The sequence below is a fragment of the Equus quagga genome, chromosome 18, assembly GCF_021613505.1.
Source record: "Equus quagga isolate Etosha38 chromosome 18, UCLA_HA_Equagga_1.0, whole genome shotgun sequence".
NCBI classification, from domain to species: Eukaryota; Metazoa; Chordata; class Mammalia; order Perissodactyla; family Equidae; genus Equus; species Equus quagga.
In genome coordinates, this window is record NC_060284.1 from 17,014,802 (window position 1) to 17,041,503 (window position 26,702).

Here is a 26,702-nt window from a genome sequence, read left to right on the forward strand (position 1 = left end):
ACACTAATTAGTGACAGGAAAACGCGTGAAATTATAAAACTCACTGGTAAAAGGTAAATATATAGTTAAATTCAGAGAACTCTAATATTGTAATATTGGTGGGTAAATCACTTATAACTCAAGTATGAAGGTTAACAGATAAAATTGCTATAAATAACTATAAAAACAATAATTTGTTAATGGATACACAGTACAAAAAAGGAATAAATTGTGACATTAAAACATAAAATTTAGGAGTGAGTATTAAAAGATAGAGTTTTAGTTTGTGTTTGAAGTTAAGTCATTATCAAGTTAAAATCAACTAGTATAAATAAAAGATGTTTTATGTAAGCAGCAAAAATAGTTCTAAGAGGGAAATTTATAGTGATAAATGGCTGCATTAAGAAAAATCAAAGCTTTCAAATAAATAACCTAACTTTGCACTTCAAGGAACTAGAAATAGGAGAACAAATTAAGCCCAAAGTTACCAAAGGAAGGAAACAACAATAATCAGAGGAAATACATGAGATAGAGACTAAAAAGACAATAGAAAAGATCAATCAAACAAGGAATTGTTTTTTTCAAAAATAAGCAACAGACAAACCTTTAGCTAGACTCACCAAGGGAAAAAGAGGACTCAAATAAATAAAATTAGAAATGATGGAGGAGATATTACAACTGATACCACAGAGATCCAAAGGATCATAAGAGACCACTATGAACAATTATATGCCATTAAATTGGATGACCTAGAAGAAGTGGATAAATTCCTGGAAACATACAACCTACAAAGACTGAATCATGAAGAAATTGAAAATTTGAACAGATTGACTCCTAGTAAGGAGATTAATCAGTAATCAAAAACCTCCCAACAAACAAAAGTCCTGGACCAGATGGCTTCACTGGTGAATTCTACCAAACATTTAAGGAAGAATTAATGCCAATTCTTCTCAAACTCTTGCAAAAAATGGAAGAGCATGGAACACTTGCAAACTCAATTTACAATGCCAGTGCTACTCTGACACCAAAACCAGACAAAAACACTACAAGAAAGAAAATTTCAGGTCAATATCCCTTATGAACATAGATGCAAAAATCCTCAACAATATATTAGCAAACCGAATTCAATCACACGTTAAAAAGATCGTACACCATGGTTCAGCAGGAGTTATTCCAGGGATGCAAGGATGGTTCAACATCTGCATATCAATCAGTGTGATACATCACATTAACAAAATGAGGAAAAAGTCATATGGTCATCTCAATAGATGCAGAAAAAGCATTTGACAAAATTCAACATCTTTTCATGATAAAAATTCTCAACAAACTGCGTATATAAGGAATGTACCTCAACAAAATAAGGACCATATATGACAAACCCACCGCTGATATCACACTCAATGTTGAAAAGCTAAAAGCTTTTTTTTAAGATCAGGGACCAGACAAGAAGGCCCACTCTTGCACTTTTAATCAACATAGAAATTGGAAGACATAGGTAGAGTAATTAGGTAAGAAAAAGAAAGAAAACACATCCAAATAGGAAAGGCAGAAGTAGAATTGTCTCTGTTTTTAGGTGACGTTATATTATATGTAGAAAACCCTAAAGACTCCACCAACAAAACTGTTAGGCTAATAAACAAGTTCAGTAAAGTTGCAGGATACAAAACCAATATACAAAAATTGGTTGTGCTTCTATACATTACTAACAAGCTATCAGAGAAATTAAGAAAAGAATCCCATTTATAATAGCATCAAAAAGAATAAAATATCTAGAAACAAATTTATCCAAGGAGGTGAAATATCTCTACGTTGAAAACTATAAAACACTGATGAAAGAAATTGAAGATGACAAAAATAGATGGAAAGATATTCCATGTTCATGGATTGGAAGAATTAAAATTATAAAAATATCTATAATATCCAAAGTGATCTACAGATTCGATGCAATTCCTATCAAAATTCTAATGGTATTTTTCACAGAAATAGAGCAAATGATCCTAAAATTTGTATGGAACCAGAAAAGTCTCAAATAACCAAAGCAATCTTGAGAAAGAAGAACAAAGTTAGAGATATCACACTTTCTGATTTCAAACTGTATCACAACCTATAGTAATCGAAACAATATGGTATTGGCATAAAAATAGACACATAGATCAATGAAACAGAATAAAAAGCCCAGAAATAAACCTATGCATACATGGTCAATTAATTGTTGACAAAGAAGCCAAGTATATGCAATGAGGAAAGGATGATCCCTTCAATTAATGGAGCTGGGAAAACGGATAGCCATATACAAAGAGTGAAACTAGGACTCTAGGACTCTATCTTACTCGATACACAAACATCAACTCAAAATGAATTAAAGACTTGAACATAAGACCTGAACCTGTAAAACTCCTGGAAGAAAATATAGAGGGAACGCTATTTGACATTGGTCTTGAAAATGATTTTGGAGTTTGACACCAGAAACACAAGCAACAAAAGGAAAAATAGCCAAGTGGGACTACATCAAATTTAAAAGCTTCTGCAAAACAAGAGAAATCATCAACAAAATAAAAAGTCAACCCATGGAATGGCAGAAAATATTTGCAAACCACGTATCTGATAAGGGGTTAACATCCAAAACATACATGGAATGCATATAACTCAATAGCAAAAAATCAAATAATCCAATTAAAAAATCAGCAAAGAACCTAAATAGACATTTTTTCAAAGACTTATAAACGGCCAACAGGTACATGAAAAGATGCTCAACATCACTAATCATCAGAGAAATGCAAATCAAAAGGACAATGATATATTACCTCACACCTGTTAGAATGCTCGTTATTTACAAAAAATAAAACAGAAGATAACAAGTGTCAGCAAGGCAATGGATAAATTAGAAATGTGATGCAGTGTTGATGGGAATGTAAAATGGTGCAGCTGCTATGGAACTTAATGAAAGTTCCTCAAAAAATTAAAAATAATACTACCATATGATCCATCCAGCAATTCCACCTCTGGGCATTTATCCGAAAGAATCAAAATCAGGATTTTGAGGAGATATTTGTACTTCCATGTTCATTGTAAGAATATTCACAACAGCCAAGATGTGAAGTGACCTAAGTGTATATATTAAAAGATGAGTGAATGATGAAGAAAATGTGGTACAAATATACAATGAAATATTATTTAGCCATAAAAAAGAAAGAAATACTGTCTTAGGTGACATCATGGATGAATCTTGATGACATTATGCTAAGTGAAATAAGCCAGTCACAAAAGGACAGATACTACATGGTTCCACTTACGTGAGGTAACTAAAGTAGTCAAACTCATAGAAGCAGAACATACAATGGTGGTTTAGTGGTTTCCAGAGGCTAGGGGGAGAGAAATGCGGTGTGGCTGTTTAATGGTTATATTCAATTACTCAAAATGATAAAGTCATAGAGATCTGCTATATGACATTGTGATTATAGTTAACAATAGTGTACCATATACTTAAAAATTGGTGAGAGAAGACCTGTGATTTTTACCACAATAAAAAAGAACATAAGAAATTAAATTTTTCATCTTATAGTTCTAGAGAGCAGAAATCTGGAATGGGTCTTACTGAGCAAAAATCAGTGTGTCAGCAGGGCTGCATTCCTTCTGGAAGCTCTTGGTAAGACTCTGTTTCCTTGTCTTTTCCAGATTCTAGAGGCTGCCAACATGCCTTGGCTCAGGGCCCCTTCTTCTATCTTCAAAGCCATCAGCATAACTTTTTCAGGTCTCTCTCTGACTCTGAGAATTCTAATATAAGAACCCTAGTAACCACATTGGGTCTACCCAGACACAATCTTCCCATCTTAAAATCCTTACTTTAATCACATCTGCAAAGTCTCTTTTGCCATGTAAGGGAACATATTCAGTTTTTGAGAATTAGGATGTAGACTGCTTTGTGGGGGAGCATTATTCTGCCTACCATGGTCTATCTTCTGGCCCACAAAGATTTGCAGGCCCCACGTGTAAAAGACATTCAACCCATCCTGACATACCCAATGACTTAACATATTGCAACATCAACTCAAACTCCAAAAATCTCACTTAAATCTCACTAGCTCAGAAGTCTCAAATTTCGCCATATAAATCAGGTATCAGTGAGTCTCTGAGTACAAGAGACTTGGGCAAAATTTTCCTATATCTATGGACCTGTGAAACTCAAGAAACAAGCGATCTGATCCCCAAAACACAATGATGAGAGAGGCATAGGATTCCAATTATAGGTATTCCCATTTCAAAGGGGAGAAAATGGAAGGAAGAAAACAGTCATTGGTTCCAAGCAATTTTGAAATTCAGCTGGGCATTAAATTTCAAGGCCTGGGGAAAAATCATCTGTGGTTTGTGACTCCACTCTCTGAGAGTGTGTTGAATCTATAGATTCATATTGAGAAATTTCACTTGACATCTTTACTGCATTGAGTCTTTTGATCCATGTATATGGTATATTTTTACATACATTTAGGTATTTAGTTTCTTTAATTTTCAGTAGTCAATGTAGAGACCTTACACATATTTTTGTTACATTTATTCCTTGGTATTTGAAGGATTTCTATTCTACTGTGATATCTTTTTAAAATTTTATTGTCTATTTATTGCAGTTATATAAATATATTATTTTATTTTCATATTGGCCAGTGTGCTTAATAAATTTGCTTAAAAATTCCATAGTTTTTCTGTATTTTGATATTTTCTAGACACAATCAAATCATCTTTGAACAATAAAATTTTTTCCCATTTAAAACTTTATGTTTTTTATTTTATTTTCTTGCCTAATTGCACTAGCTAGGACTGTGAGTATAATGTCGAGTAGGACTAGTGATAGTAGATATCCAGATTTAAAGGGGAAACATTTATTAAGAAACTGCTTTGGCAGTAGATGTATGTAGATATCCTTCATCAGATTAACAAGTTTTATTCTGTTCCTAGTTTAAAAGATATTTTCAAAAATGAGTTTTGAATTTTATCCAATCTTTCATATTTATGAAGATGATCAAATGATTTTCTCTTTTATTTCATTATGGTGATTAATTATATTAATTACATTTGAATGTTTAAATGACTCTTGTGTTCTTGGATTAACCTCTGCTTGGTTTTATGTATCTCTCTCTTTTCCACGTTACCAGATTCCATTTGCTAATGTTTTGTTTAGAATTTTTCATGATCCGTAATTTTTTATTCCTATAATATTCTTATGTTGGCCTTGTCTTTGTCTCATAATATGAGCTGAAAAGTTTTCACTCTTATTCTGTTATCTATAAACATATGTGTCAAACTGGTCATTATTCTTCACCTTTTTGAAAGACTTTGTTAGTGAAGACTACTGTTGCTGGCATCTTTGTGGCACGGTGTTTAACAACAGCTTCACATTTTTTTAAAAGATAAACTATTCAAATGTGTAAATAAATTCATTTTATATGAATTATCAAATTTATTATTGTGAATTTGTCATATCTTATAAATATCTAAATTTCTAAAGATGTTCATAATATCTTGTTATGTCTCTAATGTCTATAGGATCTGTAGTGATATTCTCCTTTTCACTTTTGATACTGGAAATTTATATATCCTCTCCTTTTTGTTAGTCTTGCTTGTAGTTAATCAATTTTATTAATCTTTTCAAAGAACAGTCTATGGTGTCTGTTGATTTTCTCTTTTATATATTTGGTTTCTCTTCATTTGCTTCTCTTATAGTAGCTGTAAAATGAACTATTAATGATTGAACCATTAATTCAATCTACTATTGATTAAATCTCAGATACTATATAATAAAAGGGTGAGGATCTTCCACATGATGTTTCTTCCACAACGGACAATTGCATTTCTCTTTAGGAGGATATATAAGGTAGAAGGGCTCTCCCTGCAGCCTAATTGGGGATGGAGGTGGGTTGGATTTTGGCTGGAGATTGGGTAAATGTCCAATTATAGTTTACTTTTTGTTCCTTTTAATTGTGGGCCTTTTGATTCTTTGGCTCCTTAGTCCCAAATAATTGTATAGAATATTCCATTCTACGTTTAAGAGGCTTTAACCCCAGCTCTTTATCTTCCTGCCCCGTGCAGTTTCAAAATTTGCAAATTTATTGATAGGAAGACAAGTCATGTGATTTAAGCTATTTCATTGTGAATGGCAAAGTCACTCTTGGTTTATCTGTTTCCAAGAAGGTCTTCTGCTAGAGTCAAGCGTGGATATGCACCCTTAGCTGTACCAGATGCTGTAAGAGCCCCTAGTAAAAAGGAATACAAATCTTAGTTGTAATTTCTCTCTCCCTCCAAGTCTTGTATTAATTGGCTGTTTCATTTATAAGGCCACCTTTCCATGGTGGGCATTTGCTTCTTAAACAGTATGAGACTTTGAGGTGCATTTTTCTGGCTTTTGGACATTTTCAGCATGACTGTGCTCTGTGCACAGTCTCAGATTTCAGCAAATCTTCTCTAGGGAAAATTAGCCATGTGCCCACGACCCTTTCAGGTCTCCAAACTTGTCATACAAGTCTTGAGGGAATGTAAAAGCCCCTCTGGTTTCTTAGTATTCTCCTCTGCCCTCCTTGCCCCACCCCCACACACACCATAGTAGCCCACTGCCTGGGCCACGCAATTGACCCCACAGGAAAAAAATTCAAAGACAATCATCCACATAGCTTGAAATAGCTCTTTCCTTTCCAGAAAGCTATCTATCCAATCTTTGTTTCTTTAACAGATATTAAAAGGATTTCAAAATTGGCTTTTTAAATTTATCTCAATATTTTTGTTTTTTTCAAGCTTCAGTGTTGATCTCTTACCTCCTTTCAATATCTGTTGATGGATTGAAAGTGTGATATGAGAGAAAGGGTGTAGCTGTATGAACGGAGGTGCCACTTTATGCGACAGGAAAGATTGAGGTGAGACTAGTTTGACTGAGAATTAGGAGTTTGGTTTGGGTCTTGTCAATCTGAGATTTCTATTAAAGCAATTCAACTGGAGGAGTAAAAAAGACTGCTGTATATTAAGTAAGTTCTAGAAAAATTTGAGGTTGGAGAAATATATTTTGTAATTGTCAACATGAAAATGTAATCAACTCCTTGAGAACAGATGATATTACCAAAGGAGAGAATGTAAAGAGAAAAGAGAGGTGGTCCTAAGAGGGGAAACTGAGGCATTCAGCATTCAGAGGTAGGAAAGGTAAGAATGAATTGAGTGAAAAGCTGAACAGAGCAATAACTGAAAGAAAGCGGAAACGTTTTTACAGAATTTCCTCTCAAAAGGCTTTGGATCCTAAGTGTTATGGGTGAATCTGTCCACATTTTTAAGAAGCAAAAGAAGCCTTCCAATTCCAAATATGGAGAAACATATGCCATGAAAGATTTCATAATATTTTTAAATATCAGAATGAAATTGTCACTGGTAATATCTATCACAATGTTTTAGAACTGAGTAGATCCTAGGATCTTGGTCCTTTCTCTGTTACCAAGAGGAGACATGAGGTTTAATCACGGTTAATGATGACCCGTAAGCTTAAGCAATTAGTGGTAGATCCAGAATCAGAATTTAGCCAGTCTGGCACTCCGTCTAGTGTTCTTTTCACTGTACCATCCAACCTCTTTCTAAATTGAAAGTATTTCAAAATCAAGATGGTTACTCTGTGTTAAACAATATCAAATAGTTTGTTAGTTTACCGGTTAGAAAATTTATTAAGAAATTTATAAACTCTGCCTTCAGTTGACTTAGAAATTTGTTTTGGTATTTTTGTAGCATAAGCGAAATGGTTACCACTTGTTAGAATTGATAAGTTCCTTTAATCATGGTCATTGATAGGTCATAGAAAACTTGAAAGTAAATCTAACAAAGATGATTTTGTAAAAAGAATACCTAGAATTATTTTGAAACTAAAGCAGTAATCAGTATAGTTAAGTTAGGAATCTAAATGTCATTCTTAGGTGGCAGTGGAAGAGTGGCCCTTGCTTTAAATAAAATGCAGAATTTTTAAAAAGACATTGCTACAATGCCATAATGCTTAGAGAATTAGTTACTTACAGGTCACTGGAGGGAAAAGTGAATTTACCCTCCCATTTATATGAGTCTAAAATAATTTTTCATTTTATCAAGTCAATTCTTTTCATAAAGATATATAATGTGATAGACATCCCAATAATATAGGAAGTTAAGACACAACTACCTGGATATTTTAATGAATAATAGGCTGACCTTGGCACCATGGATACACACAAAAATAACTCTTCTACGATATCAAAAAGCATGTTACAATAATGTAGTAAAATTACAATAACATAAGAAATTTATATTTCTTCAGACAAGTACCACTACATTCAAAAACATATTTTAAGTGTTAAAAAATACCTTCAGTTATGAATATACAAGTAATTCCAGTCCGAGACAGTCCCTGATTAATGCACCAATTGCTATGGTTTGGGATGTATTTTTCTTTTAACTTTCCAATGAAAAATTGAAGGACTTATTTAAACCTTTTATTTATGCTGTTGCTTCTTTATGCTCCAGAGAAATTTAAAGAGCAATCAAGTCCCTTACTCACTTCAAGCTATTGTAGGGACCACAGAAACTCAATTAAAACATCAGCTTGGTACTAATCAGTTGTCTAGGAATTGCCACACCTTGTCTATTGTGTCGTGTTCACTTCCACAACTTTCTCTCAATAGATTTAAGTACTTAGAAGTGCCCCTTCTAAGAGAAAGAGATTTGATGTACTTTGCAAGGAGGATGCTGAAGTGCAGCTGTTCTGAAGGGAAAGAGTAACACTTTGAAGTAATGATCTGGCTAATTAATGCTGAATTCCAGTAGAAATCCTATTCCTGCTGAAGTACTTATGACATCCACATTAATACTAAATGAGCCCATCAGAATTAATGTCCTTGCAATAAATACCAAAGGAGTTGAGAATGATTAGGCTATTATAGTACAGTGTTACACAGAAAGACAAAAAAGACTAAGGCTTAAGAGAAAATAGCAGTGATTTGTTTCTGAGACTGGAGCTGGTGGAATCCATATTTATTAAACATGATAAAGACGTGGAAAGACAGAATATTTTATTCACAATTCAGTCCATTTTAAATGTAAAACTGAGTTGGTCTAAAATTGTAATGTTTAAATTCCATGAAAACAGTTAACAGTACCCTACCTCTGCCTTTTTAGTCAACTTTACACCTCACATCTTATGTGGAATATATATTCCATATGTGTATGAAACCTGTAGAAACGAGTTTCCGTTACATGCATCTTTCCATTCTTAAAACAATGGTGCTGTGGTCATCTTAATTTATGATCTAAATAATAGTCTAAATAATAAAACTTTAAAATGCCTGTAGTATGTCTAATCTTGTCATTTCAGACTATTTCACAACCCTAATATTTCATGAAATTTCCTAAAAAGCCGTGTCAGGAGCTGAGATGAAGACATGCCATGGGGAAAGTCTACCTCCTATCATGCCCGCCACAAGCACAGCAGCTCCATTGTTCTGTGTTTAACTGTTACGGTTGTGAGAAGGTTATTGGGAAAAAGTTGTTGTTTGAAAACAATTTTTCGAATAAGTTTAAAAAGCATTTGCCTAATCAAATTCCTAAAGCAAATTATCTTTTATCTTTTAGTAGACGTAGAGGTTCTTATGACCTTAGTATGGTTCTTAGCAAGGATTGAACTGATGCATTAAAATATTTTCAAACTACAATGGCTTCTTGTCTAGATTACCTCAACCTTACCCAGGTCACTTCCCTGCCTTCCAGAACATCTTCTTCCACTCTGTTGCCACAGGCTTTCTGAAATACAGCTCTGATAATATTCACTACTTTGCCTCCAATCTTTCAATTGCTTCCCATGCCTACAGCACGAATCCTAACTTCTTAAAATGACAGCTCTCATCTTTTACCACAACCCAAATTAAAAACACGCAAAAGGTTTTCAATGACTAGTATATTAGTAGTATACATTTCTGGTATATATTTCCATGGTTTTGGTGTTCCTGCTCACTTTGCTTAGATTATGTTCCACTTTGACCTCCATGGTGGATATGCATATAAAAGACAAACACATGAGTCACTTCTGTGATTACAGTGAAGATAACTGGTAATACCCTCCTCTTGCCCCTACTGTGGTAGATTGCATATTTCTACTCATACCTTTCACATACTTCTATATAGATGTTTCTAAAGAATCCCATTCTGTAACACTTACTAGTTTGCTGTTTGCTTTCCGTATTAGGTACTGGAGGCGGGGCCTGCGCCTTATTTGCCTTCATGTTGCTTCCCATAGAAAACCTCTATCAGAATCATCCAAGAATGCACACTAGAAAATGTGGAATTACAGGTACCACTATGACTTACAACGAAAAATTTCTTCATCAAAGAGTTAGAGGTATGCTGTAAATCTGAATTTTCAACAACTTAGGCAGGTTTCTACCAATAAATTTCTATTATAAATTTCTATTATTGAATATTTCTACCAATAAAACTTTAAGAATCACTGTCTGCTGTGTCTAGGAGTATCTGAGACATGGTAAGCCTTTTGAGAATAAGTGTTGAATAAATTAGTAAAACTAACCTTTTCAATTGGCCTTGGAATATCCCCTTGAGAGTCAGACGGCCTTGTTCTTTGTAAAACTGCATTTCATATGACTAGCTGTGGATAAAAAGACAACAGATTGATGAATAACATATTCTTCCATAACTGCTAACTAGCCCTCCTCCTCTCCACACACAGCGACTACCTAATAGAGTTTATCAAGTTTCCAAAAATAAAGGGAGAGATTAATTTATAGTTTTGATTATATAAATTTTATGATGGCTTAAATTTGTTTCAAATCTAAGCCAATAATTTGATTTCTCGTTCTCCTGCAAAAACAGTACTGTGTAATATCCCTCACTCTAAAGCATTTCCGCTGCTAAATTTTGTTTCCATGACTAAAATATCCTTTGATGAAATCTCACTGAATTTGACCAGGAAAATATTTCGTCAATGCTGAGTACAATTTTCCTTTAGTGGTTCAGTGACATGGCGTTTTATAAGACAATCTCTCTCACAAAAGATGGGATAAAGAGGTGTTTTCATCTCTAAATAAGGGTATTTCCCAAAGAGTTTATTTTCTTTCTTTCTACCTTTTCCTCAGCAAACTTATCCTTGATCACAGATTAATTGTCAATTCTAATCTAATGTTTATCTAATTTGTGAACCTAGCCCAATCATTCTATTTATTTATTATCCAGAATAAATGTCTTTAAAGGCCAGATAAGTATCTACATTCAGCTATCTTATCACCATGATGAATATTGTTGATACTAAATCAAACTTAACTATTTACTTATAAAAATAGTTCTCTCTGATTCTTTTTTTATAGAGCCACCATATTCTCAGCCACCCACACTTAAACATAGAAGTCATCATAAATTCTTCTCTCTCTCTCCTTTTGCCTTCATCTGAGAACTTCCAAATTCCACAGCATCTGCCATCCCTTTATTTCCATCCTCAGTACCTTGACTACTTCTGCCCTGCCAGCAGGACAATGACCACAATCTGTCAAACGGTCTCCTTGCTACCAGTTCTACTCCACATAAACTCACACTGCAGGAAAGGGCCAGAATGAAATTCTCAAACATACTTCTTATTAAATCGCTCTGCTGCTCACAGTATTGCACTTATTCCCCAGGTCCTACATCATTTTTAGTTGTCTATAATACTTCTATAAGATAACATTCTGAATTTATCTTCTACCACTCTTCTATGCATACGTTAAACTCTGGTCAAAATATGTAAATCATTATACTTATCCTATCCCCTCCATTCTCCTCTCCAGCCCAAACCAGAATATCCTGCTTCTCTCCAGGCTAGCTTCTCTACATGCCTCAACCTGCACCTCTCCTCTTTTTTCCTTCCCTTGCCTCACATCTTTCAATTCAACTACCTAACCACACCCATAGATAATTGGAAACTGCCTTCAATGTATGAATGTGTAAGTTTGATTAAAAAAGGGGCAGGGGATGGGACTCAGCTCCTTGCAAAACATCCTGATTTAGAAAAATTGATGTTAGACTCTGTATTTAAACTTACCTACTTCTAATATTCCAGTAACTTCTATAAACAAATAAGAAACTACCCAGCAGTATGCCTCCCAGCACAGTCTAACTTTCAGACTTCGTTGCTTTTAGAGTAGAACTACTATAAAGTTGTATCTAAGAAGTAAGAATCTTGAGAATAACAATCTTTGATTTGTTTACCCATTCATTCTGATGCCAAACAATGTGGCATCAGAGTGGACAAAGGTAAATGAAGCATATCCTTGCCTGAGAAGTTCTCAAGCTAAGCTGGCTCCAACAAATATTGCTAGGTAAGTCTCCACCGTCCATTGTTAGTTTATTTCTATTAAAGTGCCAGAGTCTCTGCTGTGGCCGAGGGTATTTCATATGCAAGTGAAGGAATGGCTTAAGGGAATCATACGTCTCTCTGGTTCCCAGGTTCCTCTTTTGAGAGGCAATGGCCGCTACTACAGAAGTCTTCTAAATTAAAGGAGAGTTGAGATCCAACCCAAGAAGTTGTGACATAATATCCCTCTTTATCAGCTTCAAGGCAATAGCACTTTTCTTTTTCTTTTTCTGAACAAAGAATGGTTCTTGTTATTAGGAACTAAGAATCACATCAAAATATAGATTTGCACAACCTGGTAATATTGCAGTACCAACAAAAAGATCTGCCGAGGTGAAGGGTGACATTTAAATTAGGTCCAAAGAGTGAAATGAGTCAAGTACATTATACAAAGTTCTTAAATAGGAGGACCAATTCAGGGAAGGGTAATCTTTAGTGTGATTTCTAGCAGAGGATTAAGTGTTTTTTTTTTTTTCAGAGTTTGCAAACAAAAGGATGTGTCCAGGCAATTTACAGAGGAAATCCCAAAAGCTAAGAAGCAGATGAAGAGATGCTCAAAATCATTAGTAATAAAAGAAATGTAAATTAGAGCTAAAATGATACATAACTTATGATAGTTATATTGGCAAAAAAATAGAAAACTGAATAATGCCAAATATTGAAGGTGATATGTACATGAATTGCTGGTGGCAGTATAGAGTGATGCAGCCCTTCTGGCCCTAGAGCACAAATTAAGTATATATATGTACTTATAGCAGTACTATTCTTGGCTTTATAACAACCTCCTAAACAAACAAACAATAATTACTCTCTCACAAATCCATATACAAAGTTGTTTATACAACATTATGAGAGCTATTAGGCAACAATTAGAAATAATGAATTAAATGTACACATGGCAACATGAAGAAAACTTTAAAACATAGTACTTAGTGTCAAGAACTCTGAAGTGTCTGATATTTTACCCTACTTTCAAGTTAACAAATTAATCTGCCACAGTATTCTGGGTGCTGGTGGAAAACATGAGACTCTAGGTCAGAAAGAAAGGATTTATTGATCATGATAAAGTAAGCAGCATGACTTTCATGTTCACACCCATTTCCCATGCTCCTAGTCCCTCAGGGACCATTCTAGTGGCCTAGATGGAGGCTACATATACAGGGGTTTACACTAACGGAACCAGGTTCTTCTTATCTTTCCACCAGACAGTCATTGACTCATTGGCTTTCCTCACATTTGTCACCTTGTTGTTGCAAGATAAGTGCTCCAGTTCAGACATCTCATTATCATATCTGAATTTAACACAGGAAAACATGGTAATGGGCAGTGCCAGCAGCAATCATTCCTTTTTATTAACAGAGTAGAAGCTTCTCATAAATATATGCTATTACCCCCATTAGAGATATTTGGTCAAATAGCCAGGGAAGTTGAAGAAGGAAAAACATGATTGTCATGTTTTCTACATACCAGGTAAGCCAGTCATGGATATTGCTGTATACAACAATAGGAGCATCTTGTTAGCAAGGAAGAAGCTGTGAATAGATAATGGGTAGGTGATTTACAAGGCCTGCCACATGTATCAATGAAGATAATTCAAGAATTGTGGGGAAAGATACAGACAAGAATTCAGTTGTACAGATTCAAGAAGAGGACAATTTAATGAATTTTGCCAAGTGTGTGTGTACGTAAGTTTATGAGAGAGAAGAAAATCATAGATAAATGTCCAGGGCCCCAGTACTGACTTTCTATTGTTCTTTGTTCCCATCACTTCTTCCCTTCTTAGTCTTCTGACAGCATAACCCTCTATTGGTTGAAAGTAGTTAATAATCCTACAACGGCACCTAAGTACTCACAGTGTCAGTTCTCTGTGAAGGGACGTGGGACAGAAGCATCTGCTTTTGATGTATTTCCATCCACTAGGATTCTACCTTCTATGAACATGAGAGTCCATGGAAGATGGGTTAAAAAAATTTCACAATTCTGTGAGGGACTGTATTGGATTGTGTTAACTTAGTAAACATCAAAAGTTTAGCTCTGCATTTGCACCTTCCATTCCTGATGATCTCTTTGCCCTTCAAAAGTATAATTCAAAGAGTTGTCTGAAACTTCTTCCGATAATGCTGTCACATTCCAGGAAACACTATGGTCTTTTTTATCAACTTGCATTCTTTGCCTAATAACAGTTTGGTGGTAATTGTGAAAGTAAGTTTTTGATTCATGTATACTTGTAGAAGATATAGTAAATTACCTTATATGTAAAATCTCAAATAATTGCCCCCCAAATATAGATAGCTATCCAAATTCCAGAAACAATAAACTATCAACTAAAACCAAATTGAAGCAATTTGAATCTTGATTTTAGTCTCCCTTGAAAAATTGCAAAAAGGAGTTGATTAATTCTGCATTACAAAATATTTTCAATTCTCACTTCCAAAATCTCTCTAAAAATCTAAAAACCTCCACCTTTTGCCAAGTCCACATTGGCTCTTGATACTCTTGATCCATTCTTTTCACTGTTCCTAGATTTACGTTTTTCAATTGCTCTTTCCAGTGTCAACTCACAGGTTTTGCACTCTTCCGGCTCTTGTTCTCAGTTGTTAACCTTGATTTTCATAATAATATCCAAGAGAAATAAGACAACAAATTCTTGTGAGAATGATGGTGGCAATAGGAGGGTTGGAAGTTTCCAATAGTGTTGAAAGGGCAGAGGGGGTGTACAAGTATCGGAAAACTGAAGGGTATAAAAGCCACTGGGAGGCCTAAAAGGAAATGAAACAAAAAATAGAAGCAGAGAAGAGGAGATAAATGGCAAGAGGCGAGAGGAGGAAATGAGGATCTGCTCTTCAATGGGTATAAAATTTCAGTCATGCATGACGAAAAAGGTCTAGAGATCTGCTGTTCAATATTGTCCTGATAGTACCAAGACTGTACTGCACACTTAAAATCTTAAGAGGGTAGATCACATTATGTATTTTTTTTCTTAACCGCAATAAAAAAAATCACTACTGTGGCATGAAATAAAGTGTGCAAGTAAACTAAAGATGAGCAAATAAGTGAAATTAGTTCTAACTTTTAAACAACTAAACAAAAATAATTAAAAGTAAATGTGAAATCCCAACAAGAATTCATATCTGATGATATCACAAAAGCAAAGGAAATGCAACCCCCATTTGTATAAAAAATGTAAAAATTTTGCTAAAAATAATGTATTCTATCATATTTCCAAATTCATAGATAACGGTAAACTATTTGATAACATTTAAAATGCTAAGTTCATAAGAAGTACAATTATTTGATATTCCAAAAACAAATTCCCACAACAAACTAACCAGAGTAAGAGAATAACAATGCTTCAGTAACGCTGATTAAATAAAATATAAGTGCGTTCCAAGAAGGAGGAAATGAAACCAGGACATTTTGAAGAAACAATATTGAGTTTTCATAAATAAAGTAGAATCAAATTGGAAAGGATTGCATATGTTTATTGTCAGACAGTTTCTACAACAAACTTCCACAGTCTACCCACTTATCAGTTATGAGGATTTTCAGCTTTCAGCCCCGGAAAATATAGGAAATACAGGTGATTTAACTCACAAGAAAGACTCTAAGGGAACTCTTTTATCATATGTATGATATTAATGTCCAGCAGACAAGGCAGCTTCTCTTAAGTGAACAGCCCACAGCGCTTTGTTAACAAGTCCTTAATCAAGACAAAGCAGTAGACAGACTGCCTCACAGAGCGCTCAACCTAAACTGGACATTTCAGGCATTATATTTTGCACTAAAATAGAAACTAGATTAAGCTTATCCACTACTATCTGTTGATCACTTTGTGAAGATGTGTTTCTGTTTATCCATAAGCGTCAATTAATAATTTAAATTTTATTTTAAAGTCCTGTTAAGCAAAGGGATTAGTGTCATGTATGTGTGTTTGAGAGGGGTTGGGAAAATAATGTAATTGTTTTACAAAGTGATAATTTATAAGTTGAGATGTAAAATTAAGTAACTCAAGATGATGTGTTCATTTTATATGTGCTTTTTCTCATAATCTGTTGTTTTGTGGTTACTCTACATCTAAACACTAGAAAGTCTCTATACAGTTGTTAAATAATAAATGTATTGTTAGCAATGAATAAATCTTATAGACATTTTTTAAAAACACTAATTATTCCTTATAACACCCAGCAATTGTGATATTTTATTACTGTATCATTTTTTACCCATTTTTTTTTGTTTGAGATAAAGCAATTTCTTCCATTTTTAGAGTATGTTTTTGGCAGGAAAATTACAGATGTTGGTTTTGTCCCCGGGTCTGCCACCAACATGCTGTGTGATGCATTTATACTCTTTTGTGTGTGTGTGTCTGAGGAAGATTGGTCCTGAGCTAACATCTCTTGCCAATCTTCCTCTTTTTGCTTCAGGAAAATAGTCACTGAGCTAACATCTGTGCCAATCTTTCTCTCTATTATTTTTTTATGTAGGATGCCACTACAGCATGGCTTGATGAGCAGTGCTAGGTCCATGCCTGGGATCCAAACCTGCGAACCACAGGCCACCGAAGCAGAGCACAGGAACTTGACCAATATGCCACTGGATGACCCCACGTTTATACTCTTTTTGCCTCAGTTTCTCCCATTACTGAAATAAAATAGTACTGGTTGCCACTTTAAAATCTCATTGTGTTGCTCTAAGAAATAATGAGAATAGTGTGAAGTAGTTTGACAGAATGAGGCAAGGATCCTTAAACGTTGAACAGAATGCAATATAGATGTTTTAATAACAAAAATATCACTATTAAGCAATTGCATAGCACTGTAATGTCTTATTTCATTAGCTATTTCTCACCAAAGCTTATTAGGGAAATTTGGTTATACAGCCCATTCTGGAAAAGAAAGGAAATTAAAATATTTACAGAAAAAAAGGCAGTGTGTGCATGACACTTGAAAACAAAGCATTGTGAAACAAATGGAAAATTTTAAATTGTTTAGGCTGATGCTTATTTAACTTAAGCTTGCTTTATTATCAGAAGCTTCAGTATTTCGAAATTTTACTGGAATATCTAAATTCTTCATAGAATTTCCAGGAAGCTCAGAAACTTCTCAGCACCACATGTAAATGTAAGAAGCAAGAAATAATCAATTTTATGACAAAATATTTCACATTCATAATTCTGAGTACCAACAGTGACGCTCGCTAATGAAATGTTGAAATGGCATTATTGTAGGAAAAAATATTGGAAAAACTTGTCCTGCTTTCTTTGTTTTTTTTCTGCTTCCTCCTAGAACCATGAGTGAGTGATTGGGCATATTTCCTTTCACGTCATCTAGTTTTACAGAGAATTTAAAATTCTTTTTCCTGGAGAACTACTTAGAACATGTTAAACTATTCTTTTTCCCTGGGCAAATATAAAACCTAGTTATAGAAAAACTTTGAAAAGATATAATTTGAAATAATATATATTTTTGACTTGGATTTTTAAAATTCAAGTGAAATTGCTGCTCTACCAATCAAACTAGTTTTTCATAACTAAAACCACTTGGGAAACTAGATGATTACCTGTTTTCACAAATTGTAACCTGAGATAGTTAGTTTTAGATAGTTGAGTCAAGGATACCTAGGTCACACTTCCTTCAGTTCTTACCCAATTTTTAGCTTATGATTTTCCAAAGAGGGTCAGGAACAATTGAGACTAGAAGGTGCTCTCAAAGAATATGTAGAAACTGAGGCAAGGTATACAAAATCAGTTGTGCAACATGTTTTTGTTATGCTGAAGTTTTTCAAACTTATTTCTATATCATGCTCTGTAATCTTAGAATCACTTTTCAAAAAAGACACGACCTATGGAAAGAGGTCATGAAAGTTTTCTCGTAGGTTACTTCTCCCTGAGATTCCAAATGCAACTTCACGATGACCTTTCTAAAGTAAAAGTGTGCTCTGTTGTTATTGCTACAGTAATGATGGAGGAGGTTTTCTTTCTAAAAGACACGTAATGAAACTGGTTAAAAAAAAAGTCTCACCAACATAAAACTCTTTCTTTCTGCAGATATGCATCTGAAAATAGTAGTTCCAAACAGTTAGAAATATATATGTGAACGTTTGCCAAGACTGGAGAATGGAATGAAGCATTATTTGTTATCACATCTAGCACATGAATAGGGTTAATGTTCCTTTCATTATAAAATGGAAATATTTGTCAATAGATTTGACATATACCTACTACTTGAGAGAACCATAGGAAAACACTACCTTGAACTTCACTTAAATGAACGAGCTGTTTTTAATGGTAGACTTAATGACTGATGGCTTTGCATCTTTCTACATTGTGTGCTGGGGTTAGTGTGCTAGAGTTGATGCATCTCTTTCCCCAACTCAATGTTCAATGGCATCATTTTGGTAGTTTGAGGAAGGTCAAGGTAATGGTATATACCAAGGAAATCAGTGAATGTTTCATACTAGGACTTTTTCTCCCCCAGAGAGTCAATTGTTAGGTTGCAGCTTCTGGGATACTGAATGAAAGTCCTGGGACCCAATTCCAACACGTAGGCGGTGGTTTTCCCTATATCATCGAGTAATTCTTGGACATTGGCAGGGTGTTCTACAATTCAACTCAATTCTGACACTATTTGCCTGGAGACAGCATCAGATTCCACAAGTTAAGGACTTAGTCCCCCAAGAATTCTCCACCCCCCATCTTCAGATGACGGTCACAAGCCCCTGTAGAGTGGAGATTCCCACAACACCCTCCTCAGTTTTGATTAACTTGCTAGAGTGGCTCACAAAACTCAGAGAAACATTCTACTTACTAGGTTACTCATTTATTATAAAAGGATATAATTTAGGAACAGCCAGATGGAAAAGATACATAGGTATGGAAAAAGAGCAGAGGCCTTCCATGCCCTCTCCAGGTGTACCATTCTTCCTGAATCTCCAAATATTCTCCCTGAATCTCCAAATATTAACCAATCTGGAAGCTTTCTGAATCCCAAACTTTTGGGGGTTTATGGAAGCTTTGTTATGTAGGCAAGATTGATTAAATCATTGGCCATTGGTTGACTCAACTCAATCTCCAGCCTGTCTCCTCTTCCAGGATGTTGGGGGTTGGGTCTGAAAATTCCAAACCTCTAATTACATGGTTGGCTCTCCTGGCAACAAACTCCCATCTTTCGGTGCTTTCTAAAAGTCAGCTCTTTAATGTGACACCTTTACTGCTCTCATCACCCAGGAAATTCCAAGAGTTTTAGGAGCCCTGTGCCAAAAATGGGGATAAAGACCAAACGTATTTCTTATTATAAATTACAATATCACACTGGAGCACCACAACTGCACCTCCCAATCAACCCCTATTTCTAGAGATTCTATCTGCTGCACTGTGTGGTTATGTGTTAAGGCACCGCTGGGCAGATTGATACAGAAGCAAGTCACATCTATTGGTTAACTCTCAGTTCTTAGCCTACTTGACCCATCGGCAGCATTCCATACAGTTCATGCCATTAATGCACTTTCTTCATGTGGTTCACACAATGCTCTTCTTACTAGTTAGTCTGTTTTGGTAACCTTTGGTGGTTTCTTCTTTGTTTTCTATTTCTTAAGGGTGTGTAGTAAAATCTCATTCTTGTTTTAATTTGTATTTACTTAATGGCTAATGATGTTGAACATCTTTTCATGTGCTTATTTGCCAACTGTATCTCTTCCTCAGTGAAATGCATGTTTATATCCTTTGCAAATTTCCTAATTAAGTTTGTACAAAGGAGGTAGCCACCCTCCCCCACAACTAGAAGTGAGTAGAGATTCATAGAATGGTAGTAGCTCTAAAAAATATATTTTTAAAGTGTTTTTATCATCTATATATCCTTCCTCTCTATATCCTTGTTCTGCTGAAGGATCCAACAGTCGTGGAAGTGGTTTTCACAGATATCCTTTGAATATCTGCAAGTTGAGTTTTGGCATTTCCCTTTGGAATTTGAGACCTCTTATCCACCTTCTTTAATTTAGGTCCCAAAGTGAATATTTATTATGACTGAGACAGAAATTTAAAAATTTTAAATGATGGTAAATACTCTAAGCACCACAAAACTTAGAAAACAGTGTTTTTATTGATTAGTTTCCTGTCATTTCTTTATAAATCATCTTCTTTGTATATTTTTGCCTGAATACTTGTATGCAGTAAAATGCACAAGCTTTAAGGGTGCAAGTTGATGAATTTTTACTTAGATGTATACCTATATAAACGCAATCCAGACCAAAATGTACATTTTCAGCACCTCAGAATATTCTCTGCTACCCCTCTCCATCAACATTCACCAAGGTTAACACGTATTCTGACTTCTATCACCACATATTAGCTTTGCTTATTTTTGAACACCATGTAAATGGAGTCATATAGTAGGTACTCTTTGTGTCTGACTTGTTTCAGTTATCACTAAGTATGAGGTTCGTTGATTATGTTGTATATACCATCTATTGTATCTCTGTACTTAGCTGAAACCTCAATTTTTTTTCTCGTTTGGTAGTTTTTATTTTGTTTTTTTTTTATTGAGTTCATAATAATTTACATCATTGTGATTAAACCTCAGTTTTAACATAACACCCTATTATATATAATGCCTCTATATTTCTAAGGGTATTATTATTTTCTCAGTTGCAAAGAATCATAACCTCAAAATCAAGTTGGTTAATTTCTCTGTCTCATCCATAGAATCAATAACCAAGTCATACAGACTCTGCTCAGATAAGGCCTCTTCCAATAGCCCCTCTCTTCCATTCTTCCTGCCACGGTTCCAGTTCAGAGCCTTATTACCCTATACCTAGAAGACTGTCAGAGACTTTCCTGCGTTCATCGTCTTCCCTTCAAACTTCTCTTCCGGAAGATTAAGCTTGTAAGGCAAAATATTTGTCATGTTACTCTCCATGCTCAAAATAATTAAATATTCTTCTTTCTTTGTCAGGAAAAAGTGAAACACCTTAAACTGATATTCAGTGCCCTCTACAATCAAGCTTCAATGAACCTCTCCTTTATTAATATAATAACAATAAATCTCAAATAGTTTCTGTGCCCCTTACTATCTTCCCCCGACGTACTTAGAATTGAGCTTCACAGGGGCAGTTCCAATCATCATCCAACACCGAACTCAAATCCTATCTCCTCTGTGAGGCTTTACCCCGACAATGATGTGTAAGTGAGGTCTCCTTTTAATTCTTCATTTTTCTTACTACTTGTTTGACTCATTTTATTCTTGGTAGGCTAATACTTAAAATTTGGTATGCTTGTTTTGTCTCCCTGAGGAGAACTCTAAGTTCCTGAAGAGGAGTCCTCACTTCTTTGGTATTTTTAAGATCTACAGAGGACCTTTGGTAGATTTTAACAGAGTTTTCTGAAACATCTAGAGTCACATGGATAAAAGCAACAATGGGGAAAGCGAGAAAAGATGACAAACTTTGGCAAATTTCCAAATCTGCTGTGATGGACCCTGTAATGATCAGTCAACTCATTCAGGAGGATCGTTTCCATGCTGATGTCATAAATATAAGTTCCGGTAGTCAATTGAGAAAATACACTTAAACTAGGGATTTACTTCTCCAGAGAGCATTTCAATGTTGTAGTTTTCTTACAGATCTTCTACTTGGCTAGTCCTCCTTTCTTACCCATCAAAGATCTACCCAGGAAGTTGTCGAGATAATTTGATAGTGTGTAGATAATAACTTCTACTTGAAGAGCTGAAAACATGATAACTTTTCATTATTGTGAGAATAAAAGACTAACAACTCAAAGTCCAAAGTTAAAACCTAAATGAGAGAATGTTTAACATAATGGCCCCAGATCATCTACCAACTCTACTGCAGAGCTTTGAACCATTAAAAAAGAAAAAGAGTAAGTCATCTACCTATGCAGGGCTTATAATGGTTTGACTTCATTCAAAAATAGAACTTTTGGGGGACAGCCCTGCGGCCTAGTTGTTAAGTTTGGTGCTCTCCGTTTCAGCAGACCAGGTTCACAGATTCAGATCCTGGACGTGGACCTACACCGGTCATCAGCCCTGCTGTTGCAGCGACCCACATATAAAATAGAGGAAGATGGGCACAGATGTTAGCTCAGGGCTAAGCTTCCTCAAGTGAAAAAAGAGGAAGATTTGCAACAGGCATTAGCTCAGTGTGAATCTTCCTCAGCAAAAAAAGAAGTTTTAAAGTTTACATATGGAATGAAAATAGCAAACTACTATCAAGGAGTCTAATATGAACAGAAAACATAAGGAAAATCACTAACAGAGCATTTTATTATCAATAATTGGGTAAAGTTACACATTCCAGTTCCCACTAACATGTTGTGAAGTCTAGTTCATCTAACATTATCACATATGTTTTAAAATAATGCTACCTTTGTAGAGGTGAATCTGCTTATGGGATATTGGAACAAATTGATTCATAAGGCACAGAAAACAATATTACAATCCTCTAGGATAAAACATATACCCCTATCATGTCCCCCAATCCTATGTATTATTGATAAGAGCTCCTCTCCATTCCCACCTCACATTACCCTCCTGTTCTACTGTTTTAAGAGACAAGAAAACAGATTTATGTAGAAACGTCTCTACAGGGCTTGACAAACTTCTAGAAGAGTGAGAAAGGGAGGAAGAAATTGTCCATAAGCATAATGGAAATCATTTAGCAAATACTATATCTACTTCTTCAATATCCAATTGTTCTAATTTTAGAATGGCCAAGTGGATATCTCATTCACATAGAACTTTGAAAAAACTAGAAACTACACAGTTTTATACTTCTTTTGCCCTGGTTTCTCTCTGCTCCCCTACGTGTAACCTTTCATATATTTATTTTGCTGTCCACATTCTTCTTGAGTATGTTGTTAAATCTAAGACCTCATAAAGTAACTCCTTAGAGTTATGAAAAAAGAAAGTGAGGTCATTTTGGAGTTGTGTGGCTAATTTACAATGTGAGTACTTTTGCATTTTTCCCATGTTAAAGAAACTTTAAAAACGTATCAATAGATTTCTTTGTGGCTTTTACTAATGAAGTTGTATTTTTTTTTCTACCAGTGGTAGGTGTTGAATAATTTGGATGGGAATTTGAAGGTTCCTGGCTTCCAAACCAGCAGGAGTTAAGGCTTAATTGCTTGGAAATACATTTTCATGGCTGATACCGGTTACAGAAAAATGTCTGGATGTCAAGAGGCTCTGTGCTAATCAGTTAACCATAACATGTGCCACCCCATACCTAGGGACAATGTAACTGTTAACAGCTTGAAGCTATTAAAAATATACCAATGGGGAACTTTCTTATACTTTTTTTCACTAATATGCTTTCCCACTCTAAATAAAAGAATAGAGAAATTTTGTACTTTACTACTGTCAATGAAAAGGAAAGTCCATTCACCTAGTTTGAGGTTCAAAACACATTACACCCAATGCTGTTCATTAAGGTAACACTTTAAAAGTCACTCAATTGTTAATATGCTCTCTCTCCATCAACTCAGAAACTGTCTATTAGATCTGGTTACACTCCAGAGACAAGAATTTGATTTCCAGCTCTAGAGATCAGGTCAAGTATTGCAATAACAATTAGTAATTAGTAGTTAGATCTCAATTTACCACATTAGAAGGTCATTTCTCCAAAACATTTGGTCTCATGAGAAGAAAGAAACAGAGGAAACTATCAACTGTTGAACCTTTGAAATCTAGGAAAGATTGTAGAATCTAACATGCTCTGAGAAATCTTTAGACACTCCAAGTATAATGAGATCTTTCTTAAGATCTTATTTTTCTGAAATTAACCCATTTCTTTAGGCCTTAATTCTAGGTTTGGCACTAACGCATCCTGTGTAACAAAATAATGGTGTTGGCTTAAGATGTAAGTGTGTCATCTTTAAAATGCTGATATCCCTGTGAACATGGATAAAAGACACTATGTAAATACTGACTATTTTAAATGCTTCCTACTATCCCCATTAAAAAATATGATTAAATTGTGTATCACAAAATCAATAGTACAATGTATTTTAAAGCAGAGTTATACTTTATGGTATAAATATGATAGGCTTCTGATAATTTATACAAAAAGTGAAAATCTCAGTTAAAAAGATAAGATATGTGGAAAATGTATTGTCTTATTTTGTAAATTAATTTGAGTTCAGCTATCTAGCTTACATGCCATTAAATTAGAACAAATTTAATCTTAGTCATTGTTGGAGTTTCTACCCAATCCTCAACTTGACACCATGTTCAAGATTCTCAAATCTCACACTGGGTCTATTAGTTGGGTGGGGTGAGGCAGTCTCTCTGTTCAACAGTCAACACTTCACAAACTTGACATCCATCAGGTCTGGGAGATTTGTTGCCTCCCTATGGTGTCACTTGGGATACGCTGATCACGTGTGAACAGAATTGTTGATGCCTCTGGTACTGTATCTAGAGATGCCTTCTGGAGCTTTATCTCTCTGGAGTCCCACTGCTTCCACCAGGACCTATTTTTCTCTCATATTCTAAGATATTAGAAAACAAATTGCTGGATATTTTATAGGTTACCACTGTGTCCAATGAAGCTACATAGCTCTACTGAGGCAATGAAGCACACAGCCAGCTAACTGTCTTAGTAAAGAGAATGGAAAGAGAAAAATTAAACATAAATTAATACCCCAAAATATTATCCTGTCTTATTTAGAGAATAAATATTGGAGAGTATCAAAAACATAGTTTCTCTAAAAAGTTTCGTGACATAATTTAGTTAGAAGCAACATGATTTATTCTAGTATCAGCTAAGTACTAGAAATTCTAAAAGCAAACATTAGTCTTATACTTATAAAAATGTAGGTATTATTAATGATTAAGGGAAGAATTTTATTACTGGAATCTTTCACAGCAAGTCTGCTAGTTTTATAAAGCGAATAGGAAAGTCTTAAGAGGAAAGGATGTGTGTATCTTTATGGCATTAAGAATTGCATGAGGTAAGCACTTTTGGATGCAAGAAACAAAGGCCTCACTTAGGTTATTTCAAGTAATGAAGTTTTATTGCAACGATCTCCAGAGTTTCCATATTGCAAGAGTTTTCGATAGGATATCTGGTTGAAAAGGAGAGCTAAACAAATGGTCTTATATTTGCCTTTCATAACATACCCGTTGCTTTTATTTATATTGTATGAACTCCTCAATCTCACTGATAGGGAATAAAGTTGATAATAAAATATATTAGTATGTTGATATCTAAATGACATTAGAGAAATAAGTAGATGACTTTTTGAAGAAAGTTGTAAAACGGAAATAAAACCAGCAGTACAAAGACAATGAAAGACAAAAATAGGTCAATTTAACTTCAATTGCTCTCCATAAAATATAATAGAAAGTAAAAACCTGCTTATTGACATAAACAGTACAATATGATTTGCACATATTTGAAAATAAAGTCAAGAAGCTTTAGAATTAGCTCTAATGAGAAACGAACAAGCAAGCACCAAACAAGGTCACACAGGACATCCCTGCATCTCTATATACTAAGGCCATGGTTAGACCATGTATAAACCAAAGTTTGGTATGGAAGTAGTCAGCACCATGGGCCACCGAGAGGTGGTACTGACTTTCTCAAGAGTGACACTACAAAGAAAGATAAGTATAGTTAAAAAGGGAATATGAAGGCATGGTTTTGAGTTTTATATAAATATCTAAATTCTAACATATATACTTGAAAACTCTGGAGATACTGTGAAAGTCTTGCTTCTATGCCTGGCTGTGGACAGGTCAATATAGTTGATAACGTGTCATTATCATTCCATTTGCTTCACCTATTTACTTAGTTGCATGCAAGAAACTACAGACAGAGAGAACAGGCAGAGGCTTGTCTTCCTATGTCCTTGGACTGCAGTGATCCAAGTACTCATTGCCCTTCCATGACAGTCATCTCTGGGGTTTATACCTTCCCAGACAAAGTTGAACAGCAAATAGTGTCATCAGGGCACAGCAATGGTTCCTGAAATCCAATAGCTGCTTAATATATTGACAATTTTCTGTTACTATATCATCCAGAAAATTATATTCTCAAGCAATTTAACCTTATCTCCTGCTAGTTTAGAAGTCATGAACCTTCGGATTTCCTATTTAGTTAATCAATTTCTATTCTTGGCCCAAAGAATTATGGCTGGGGAAAGGGTGATTTGGTACAGAAAGTATATAAACAGCTATCTGGAGTCGCTGAAATGCTGCAAGCCTTGAGCAGGCAATTTTCCTCAGAAGCAGTTCAGGGCATTTCTAGAACCTGGAGCATACTAGACTCTTTTGCATTATGTGACTCTGTAGGAAAGGAAGCTCAAAGGTATATCAATTGAGAACGAAATCCC